A 10,648-nucleotide genomic window follows, 5' to 3' on the forward strand; every position below is an offset into this window, starting at 1 on the left:
TTGGGGCATATGAGAAATTACCTAAACCCCGGACCCATCGATTTTGGTAAAAAATGAAAATGTTAAAAGTGCCCCTATTTCTGCTTTAAACTTTAGTTACCATCCCAAAATGAATCCCTGAGATGAAAAAAGTTGATTTCGGAGCATGATTTTTGAACAGGAGCTTCAACGGTTTTGGGGCATATGAGAAATTCCCTAAGCCCCGGACCCATCGATTTTGGTCAAAAATGAAAATTTTAAAAGTGCCCCTATTTCTGCTTTAAACTTTAGTTATCATCCCAAAATGAATCCCTGAGATGAAAAAAGTTGATTTCGGAGCATGATTTTTGAACAGGAGCTTCAACGGTTTTGGGGCATATGAGAAATTCCCTAAGCACCGGACCCATCGATTTTGGTCAAAAATGAAAATTTTAAAAGTGCCCCTATTTCTGCTTTAAACTTTAGTTACCATCCCAAAATGAATCCCTGAGATGAAAAAAAGTTGATTTCAGAGCATGATTTTTGAACAGGAGCTTCAACGGTTTTGTGGCATATGAGAAATTCCCTAAGCCCCGGACCCATCGATTTTGGTCAAAAATGAAAATTTTAAAAGTGCCCCTATTTCTGCTTTAAACTTTAGTTATCATCCCAAAATGAATCCCTGAGATGAAAAAAGTTGATTTCGGAGCATGATTTTTGAACAGGAGCTTCAACGGTTTTGGGGCATATGAGAAATTCCCTAAGCCCCGGACCCATCGATTTTGGTCAAAAATGAAAATTTTAAAAGTGCCCCTATTTCTGCTTTAAACTTTAGTTACCATCCCAAAATGAATCCCTGAGATGAAAAAAGTTGATTTCAGAGCATGATTTTTGAACAGGAGCTTCAACGGTTTTGTGGCATATGAGAAATTCCCTAATCCCCGGACCCATCAATTTTGTTCTAAAATGAAAATTTTAAAAGTGCCCCTATTTCTGCTTTAAACTTTAGTTACCATCCCAAAATGAATCCCTGAGATGAAAAAAGTTGATTTCAGAGCATGATTTTTGAACAGGAGCTTCAACGGTTTTGTGGCATATGAGAAATTCCCTAAGCCCCGGACCCATCGATTTTGGTCAAAAATGAAAATTTTAAAAGTGCCCCTATTTCTGCTTTAAACTTTAGTTACCATCCCAAAATGAATCCCTGAGATGAAAAAAGTTGATTTCAGAGCATGATTTTTGAACAGGAGCTTCAACGGTTTTGTGGCATATGAGAAATTCCCTAAGCCCCGGACCCATCGATTATGGTCAAAAATGAAAATTTTAAAAGTGCCCCTATTTCTGCTTTAAACTTTAGTTACCATCCCAAAATGAATCCCTGAGATGAAAAAAGTTGATTTCGGAGCATGATTTTTGAACAGGAGCTTCAACGGTTTTGTGGCATATGAGAAATTCCCTAAGCCCCGGACCCATCAATTTTGTTCTAAAATGAAAATTTTAAAAGTGCCCCTATTTCTGCTTTAAACTTTAGTTACCATCCCAAAATGAATCCCTGAGATGAAAAAAGTTGATTTCAGAGCATGATTTTTGAACAGGAGCTTCAACGGTTTTGTGGCATATGAGAAATTCCCTAAGCCCCGGACCCATCGATTTTGGTCAAAAATGAAAATTTTAAAAGTGCCCCTATTTCTGCTTTAAACTTTAGTTACCATCCCAAAATGAATCCCTGAGATGAAAAAAGTTGATTTCGGAGCATGATTTTTGAACAGGAGCTTCAACGGTTTTGTGGCATATGAGAAATTCCCTAAGCCCCGGACCTATCAATTTTGTTCTAAAATGAAAATTTTAAAAGTGCCCCTATTTCTGCTTTAAACTTTAGTTACCATCCCAAAATGAATCCCTGAGATGAAAAAAGTTGATTTCAGAGCATCATTTTTGAACAGGAGCTTCAACGGTTTTGTGGCATATGAGAAATTCCCTAAGCCCCGGACCCATCGATTTTGGTCAAAAATGAAAATTTTAAAAGTGCCCCTATTTCTGCTTTAAACTTTAGTTACCATCCCAAAATGAATCCCTGAGATGAAAAAAGTTGATTTCAGAGCATGATTTTTGAACAGGAGCTTCAACGGTTTTGTGGCATATGAGAAATTCCCTAAGCCCCGGACCCATCGATTATGGTCAAAAATGAAAATTTTAAAAGTGCCCCTATTTCTGCTTTAAACTTTAGTTACCATCCCAAAATGAATCCCTGAGATGAAAAAAGTTGATTTCGGAGCATGATTTTTGAACAGGAGCTTCAACGGTTTTGTGGCATATGAGAAATTCCCTAAGCCCCGGACCCATCAATTTTGTTCTAAAATGAAAATTTTAAAAGTGCCCCTATTTCTGCTTTAAACTTTAGTTACCATCCCAAAATGAATCCCTGAGATGAAAAAAGTTGATTTCAGAGCATGATTTTTGAACAGGAGCTTCAACGGTTTTGTGGCATATGAGAAATTCCCTAAGCCCCGGACCCATCGATTTTGGTCAAAAATGAAAATTTTAAAAGTGCCCCTATTTCTGCTTTAAACTTTAGTTACCATCCCAAAATGAATCCCTGAGATGAAAAAAGTTGATTTCGGAGCATGATTTTTGAACAGGAGCTTCAACGGTTTTGGGGCAGATGAGAAATTCCCTAAGCCCCGGACCCATCGATTTTGGTCAAAAATGAAAATTTTAAAAGTGCCCCTATTTCTGCTTTAAACTTTAGTTACCATCCCAAAATGAATCCCTGAGATGAAAAAAGTTGATTTCGGAGCATGATTTTTGAACAGGAGCTTCAACGGTTTTGGGGCATATGAGAAATTCCCTAAGCCCCGGACCTATCGATTTTGGTCAAAAATGAAAATTTTAAAAGTGCCCCTATTTCTACTTTAAACTTTAGATACCATCCCAAAATGAATCCCTGAGATGAAAAAAGTTGATTTTTGAGCATGATTTTTGAACAGGAGCTTCAACGGTTTTGGGGCATATGAGAAATTACCTAAGCCCCGGACCCATCGATTTTGGTCAAAAATGAAAATTTTAAAAGTGCCCCTATTTCTGCTTTAAACTTTAGTTACCATCCCAAAATGAATCCCTGAGATGAAAAAAAGTTGATTTCAGAGCATGATTTTTGAACAGGAGCTTCAACGGTTTTGTGGCATATGAGAAATTCCCTAAGCCCCGGACCCATCGATTTTGGTCAAAAATGAAAATTTTAAAAGTGCCCCTATTTCTGCTTTAAACTTTAGTTATCATCCCAAAATGAATCCCTGAGATGAAAAAAGTTGATTTCGGAGCATGATTTTTGAACAGGAGCTTCAACGGTTTTGGGGCATATGAGAAATTCCCTAAGCCCCGGACCCATCGATTTTGGTCAAAAATGAAAATTTTTAAAGTGCCCCTATTTCTGCTTTAAACTTTAGTTACCATCCCAAAATGAATCCCTGAGATGAAAAAAGTTGATTTCGGAGCATGATTTTTGAACAGGAGCTTCAACGGTTTTGGGGCATATGAGAAATTCCCTAATCCCCGGACCTATCGATTTTGGTCAAAAATGAAAATTTTAAAAGTGCCCCTATTTCTGCTTTAAACTTTAGATACCATCCCAAAATGAATCCCTGAGATGAAAAAAGTTGATTTTGGAGCATGATTTTTGAACAGGAGCTTCAACGGTTTTGGGGCATATGAGAAATTACCTAAGCCCCGGACCCATCGATTTTGGTCAAAAATGAAAATGTTAAAAGTGCCCCTATTTCTGCTTTAAACTTTAGTTACCATCCCAAAATGAATCCCTGAGATGAAAAAAGTTGATTTTGGAGCATGATTTTTGAACAGGAGCTTCAACGGTTTTGTGGAATATGAGAAATTCCCTAAGCCCCGGACCCATCGATTTTGGTCAAAAATGAAAATTTTAAAAGTGCCCCTATTTCTGCTTTAAACTTTAGTTACCATCCCAAAATGAATCCCTGAGATGAAAAAAGTTGATTTCGGAGCATGATTTTTGAACAGGAGCTTCAACGGTTTTGGGGCATATGAGAAATTCCCTAAGCCCCGGACCCATCGATTTTGGTCAAAAATGAAAATTTTTAAAGTGCCCCTATTTCTGCTTTAAACTTTAGTTACCATCCCAAAATGAATCCCTGAGATGAAAAAAGTTGATTTCGGAGCATGATTTTTGAACAGGAGCTTCAACGGTTTTGGGGCATATGAGAAATTCCCTAATCCCCGGACCTATCGATTTTGGTCAAAAATGAAAATTTTAAAAGTGCCCCTAATTCTGCTTTAAACTTTAGATACCATCCCAAAATGAATCCCTGAGATGAAAAAAGTTGATTTTGGAGCATGATTTTTGAACAGGAGCTTCAACGGTTTTGGGGCATATGAGAAATTACCTAAGCCCCGGACCCATCGATTTTGGTCAAAAATGAAAATGTTAAAAGTGCCCCTATTTCTGCTTTAAACTTTAGTTACCATCCCAAAATGAATCCCTGAGATGAAAAAAGTTGATTTCGGAGCATGATTTTTGAACAGGAGCTTCAACGGTTTTGGGGCATATGAGAAATTCCCTAAGCCCCGGACCCATCGATTTTGGTCAAAAATGAAAATTTTAAAAGTGTCCCTATTTCTGCTTTAAATTTTAGTTACCATCCCAAAATGAATCCCTGAGATGAAAAAAGTTGATTTCGGAGCATGATTTTTGAACAGGAGCTTCAACGGTTTTGGGGCATATGAGAAATTCCCTAAGCCCCGGACCCATCGATTTTGGTCAAAAATGAAAATTTTAAAAGTGCCCCTATTTCTGCTTTAAACTTTAGTTATCATCCCAAAATGAATCCCTGAGATGAAAAAAGTTGATTTCGGAGCATGATTATTGAACAGGAGCTTCAACGGTTTTGGGGCATATGAGAAATTCCCTAAGCCCCGGACCCATCGATTTTGGTCAAAAATGAAAATTTTAAAAGTGCCCCTATTTCTGCTTTAAACTTTAGTTACCATCCCAAAATGAATCCCTGAGATGAAAAAAAGTTGATTTCAGAGCATGATTTTTGAACAGGAGCTTCAACGGTTTTGTGGCATATGAGAAATTCCCTAAGCCCCGGACCCATCGATTTTGGTCAAAAATGAAAATTTTAAAAGTGCCCCTATTTCTGCTTTAAACTTTAGTTATCATCCCAAAATGAATCCCTGAGATGAAAAAAAGTTGATTTCAGAGCATGATTTTTGAACAGGAGCTTCAACGGTTTTGTGGCATATGAGAAATTCCCTAAGCCCCGGACCCATCGATTTTGGTCAAAAATGAAAATTTTTAAAGTGCCCCTATTTCTGCTTTAAACTTTAGATACCATCCCAAAATGAATCCCTGAGATGAAAAAAGTTGATTTTGGAGCATGATTTTTGAACAGGAGCTTCAACGGTTTTGGGGCATATGAGAAATTACCTAAGCCCCGGACCCATCGATTTTGGTAAAAAATGAAAATGTTAAAAGTGCCCCTATTTCTGCTTTAAACTTTAGTTACCATCCCAAAATGAATCCCTGAGATGAAAAAAGTTGATTTCGGAGCATGATTTTTGAACAGGAGCTTCAACGGTTTTGGGGCATATGAGAAATTCCCTAAGCCCCGGACCCATCGATTTTGGTCAAAAATGAAGATTTTAAAAGTGCCCCTATTTCTGCTTTAAACTTTAGTTATCATCCAAAAATGAATCCCTGAGATGAAAAAAGTTGATTTCGGAGCATGATTTTTGAACAGGAGCTTCAACGGTTTTGGGGCATATGAGAAATTCCCTAAGCCCCGGACCCATCGATTTTGGTCAAAAATGAAAATTTTAAAAGTGCCCCTATTTCTGCTTTAAACTTTAGTTATCATCCCAAAATGAATCCCTGAGATGAAAAAAGTTGATTTCGGAGCATGATTTTTGAACAGGAGCTTCAACGGTTTTGGGGCATATGAGAAATTCCCTAAGCCCCGGACCCATCGATTTTGGTCAAAAATGAAAATTTTAAAAGTGCCCCTATTTCTGCTTTAAACTTTAGTTACCATCCCAAAATGAATCCCTGAGATGAAAAAAAGTTGATTTCGGAGCATGATTTTTGAACAGGAGCTTCAACGGTTTTGGGGCATATGAGAAATTCCCTAAGCCCCGGACCTATCGATTTTGGTCAAAAATGAAAATTTTAAAAGTGCCCCTATTTCTGCTTTAAACTTTAGATACCATCCCAAAATGAATCCCTGAGATGAAAAAAGTTGATTTTTGAGCATGATTTTTGAACAGGAGCTTCAACGGTTTTGGGGCATATGAGAAATTACCTAAGCCCCGGACCCATCGATTTTGGTCAAAAATGAAAATTTTAAAAGTGCCCCTATTTCTGCTTTAAACTTTAGTTACCATCCCAAAATGAATCCCTGAGATGAAAAAAAGTTGATTTCAGAGCATGATTTTTGAACAGGAGCTTCAACGGTTTTGGGGCATATGAGAAATTCCCTAAGCCCCGGACCCATCGATTTTGGTCAAAAATGAAAATTTTAAAAGTGCCCCTATTTCTGCTTTAAACTTTAGTTACCATCCCAAAATGAATCCCTGAGATGAAAAAAAGTTGATTTCAGAGCATGATTTTTGAACAGGAGCTTCAACGGTTTTGTGGCATATGAGAAATTCCCTAAGCCCCGGACCCATCGATTTTGGTCAAAAATGAAAATTTTAAAAGTGCCCCTATTTCTGCTTTAAACTTTAGTTACCATCCCAAAATGAATCCCTGAGATGAAAAAAGTTGATTTCAGAGCATGATTTTTGAACAGGAGCTTTAACGGTTTTGTGGCATATGAGAAATTCCCTAAGCCCCGGACCCATCGATTTTGGTCAAAAATGAAAATTTTAAAAGTACCCCTATTTCTGCTTTAAACTTTAGTTACCATCCCAAAATGAATCCCTGAGATGAAAAAAGTTGATTTCAGAGCATGATTTTTGAACAGGAGCTTCAACGGTTTTGGGGCAGATGAGAAATTCCCTAAGCCCCGGACCTATCGATTTTGGTCAAAAATGAAAATTTTAAAAGTGCCCCTATTTCTGCTTTAAACTTTAGATACCATCCCAAAATGAATCCCTGAGATGAAAAAAGTTGATTTTTGAGCATGATTTTTGAACAGGAGCTTCAACGGTTTTGGGGCATATGAGAAATTACCTAAGCCCCGGACCCATCGATTTTGGTCAAAAATAAAAATTTTAAAAGTGCCCCTATATCTGCTTTAAACTTTTGTTACCATCCCAAAATGAATCCCTGAGATGAAAAAAGTTGATTTTGGAGCATGATTTTTGAACAGGAGCTTCAACGGTTTTGTGGCATATGAGAAATTCCCTAAGCCCCGGACCCATCGATTTTGGTCAAAAATGAAAATGTTAAAAGTGCCCCTATTTCTGCTTTAAACTTTAGTTATCATCCCAAAATGAATCCCTGAGATGAAAAAAGTTGATTTCGGAGCATGATTTTTGAACAGGAGCTTCAACGGTTTTGGGGCATATGAGAAATTCCCTAAGCCCCGGACCCATCGATTTTGGTCAAAAATGAAAATTTTAAAAGTGCCCCTATTTCTGCTTTAAACTTTAGTTACCATCCCAAAATGAATCCCTGAGATGAAAAAAAGTTGATTTCAGAGCATGATTTTTGAACAGGAGCTTCAACGGTTTTGTGGCATATGAGAAATTCCCTAAGCCCCGGACCCATCGATTTTGGTCAAAAATGAAAATTTTAAAAGTGCCCCTATTTCTGCTTTAAACTTTAGTTACCATCCCAAAATGAATCCCTGAGATGAAAAAAGTTGATTTCGGAGCATGATTTTTGAACAGGAGCTTCAACGGTTTTGTGGCATATGAGAAATTCCCAAAGCCCTGGACCCATCGATTATGGTCAAAAATGAAAATTTTAAAAGTGCCCCTATTTCTGCTTTAAACTTTAGTTACCATCCCAAAATGAATCCCTGAGATGAAAAAAGTTGATTTCGGAGTATGATTTTTGAACAGGAGCTTCAACGGTTTTGTGGCATATGAGAAATTCCCTAAGCCCCGGACCCATCAATTTTGTTCTAAAATGAAAATTTTAAAAGTGCCCCTAATTCTGCTTTAAACTTTAGTTACCATCCCAAAATGAATCCCTGAGATGAAAAAAGTTGATTTCAGAGCATGATTTTTGAACAGGAGCTTCAACGGTTTTGTGGCATATGAGAAATTCCCTAAGCCCCGGACCCATCGATTTTGGTCAAAAATGAAAATTTTAAAAGTGCCCCTATTTCTGCTTTAAACTTTAGTTACCATCCCAAAATGAATCCCTGAGATGAAAAAAGTTGATTTCGGAGTATGATTTTTGAACAGGAGCTTCAACGGTTTTGGGGCAGATGAGAAATTCCCTAAGCCCCGGACCCATCGATTTTGGTCAAAAATGAAAATTTTAAAAGTGCCCCTATTTCTGCTTTAAACTTTAGTTACCATCCCAAAATGAATCCCTGAGATGAAAAAAGTTGATTTCAGAGCATGATTTTTTAACAGGAGCTTCAACGGTTTTGTGGCATATGAGAAATTCCCTAAGCCCCGGACCCATCGATTTTGGTCAAAAATGAAAATTTTAAAAGTGCCCCTATTTCTGCTTTAAACTTTAGTTACCATCCCAAAATGAATCCCTGAGATGAAAAAAGTTGATTTCGGAGCATGATTTTTGAACAGGAGCTTCAACGGTTTTGGGGCAGATGAGAAATTCCCTAAGCCCCGGACCCATCGATTTTGGTCAAAAATGAAAATTTTAAAAGTGCCCCTATTTCTGCTTTAAACTTTAGTTACCATCCCAAAATGAATCCCTGAGATGAAAAAAGTTGATTTCGGAGCATGATTTTTGAACAGGAGCTTCAACGGTTTTGGGGCATATGAGAAATTCCCTAAGCCCCGGACCTATCGATTTTGGTCAAAAATGAAAATTTTAAAAGTGCCCCTATTTCTGCTTTAAACTTTAGATACCATCCCAAAATGAATCCCTGAGATGAAAAAAGTCGATTTTTGAGCATGATTTTTGAACAGGAGCTTCAACGGTTTTGGGGCATATGAGAAATTACCTAAGCCCCGGACCCATCGATTTTGGTCAAAAATGAAAATTTTAAAAGTGCCCCTATTTCTGCTTTAAACTTTAGTTACCATCCCAAAATGAATCCCTGAGATGAAAAAAAGTTGATTTCAGAGCATGATTTTTGAACAGGAGCTTCAACGGTTTTGTGGCATATGAGAAATTCCCTAAGCCCCGGACCCATCGATTTTGGTCAAAAATGAAAATTTTAAAAGTGCCCCTATTTCTGCTTTAAACTTTAGTTATCATCCCAAAATGAATCCCTGAGTTAAAAAAAAGTTGATTTCGGAGCATGATTTTTGAACAGGAGCTTCAACGGTTTTGGGGCATATGAGAAATTCCCTAAGCCCCGGACCCATCGATTTTGGTCAAAAATGAAAATTTTAAAAGTGCCCCTATTTCTGCTTTAAACTTTAGTTACCATCCCAAAATGAATCCCTGAGATGAAAAAAAGTTGATTTCAGAGCATGATTTTTGAACAGGAGCTTCAACGGTTTTGTGGCATATGAGAAATTCCCTAAGCCCCGGACCCATCGATTTTGGTCAAAAATGAAAATTTTAAAAGTGCCCCTATTTCTGCTTTAAACTTTAGTTACCATCCCAAAATGAATCCCTGAGATGAAAAAAGTTGATTTCAGAGCATGATTTTTGAACAGGAGCTTCAACGGTTTTGTGGCATATGAGAAATTCCCTAAGCCCCGGACCCATCGATTTTGGTCAAAAATGAAAATTTTAAAAGTGCCCCTATTTCTGCTTTAAACTTTAGTTACCATCCCAAAATGAATCCCTGAGATGAAAAAAGTTGATTTCGGAGCATGATTTTTGAACAGGAGCTTCAACGGTTTTGGGGCAGATGAGAAATTCTCTAAGCCCCGGACCCATCGATTTTGGTCAAAAATGAAAATTTTAAAAGTGCCCCTATTTCTGCTTTAAACTTTAGTTACCATCCCAAAATGAATCCCTGAGATGAAAAAAGTTGATTTTGGAGCATGATTTTTGAACAGGAGCTTCAACGGTTTTGGGGCATATGAGAAATTCCCTAAGCCCCGGACCCATCGATTTTGGTCAAAAATGAAAATTTTAAAAGTGTCCCTATTTCTGCTTTAAATTTTAGTTACCATCCCAAAATGAATCCCTGAGATGAAAAAAGTTGATTTCGGAGCATGATTTTTGAACAGGAGCTTCAACGGTTTTGGGGCATATGAGAAATTCCCTAAGCCCCGGACCCATCGATTTTGGTCAAAAATGAAAATTTTAAAAGTGCCCCTATTTCTACTTTAAACTTTAGTTATCATCCCAAAATGAATCCCTGAGATGAAAAAAGTTGATTTCGGAGCATGATTTTTGAACAGGAGCTTCAACGGTTTTGGGGCATATGAGAAATTCCCTAAGCCCCGGACCCATCGATTTTGGTCAAAAATGAAAATTTTAAAAGTGCCCCTATTTCTGCTTTAAACTTTAGTTACCATCCCAAAATGAATCCCTGAGATGAAAAAAAGTTGATTTCAGAGCATGATTTTTGAACAGGAGCTTCAACGGTTTTGTGGCATATGAGAAATTCCC

The sequence above is a fragment of the Pseudophryne corroboree genome, unplaced genomic scaffold (genome assembly GCF_028390025.1).
Source record: "Pseudophryne corroboree isolate aPseCor3 unplaced genomic scaffold, aPseCor3.hap2 scaffold_810, whole genome shotgun sequence".
NCBI lineage: Eukaryota > Metazoa > Chordata > Amphibia > Anura > Myobatrachidae > Pseudophryne > Pseudophryne corroboree.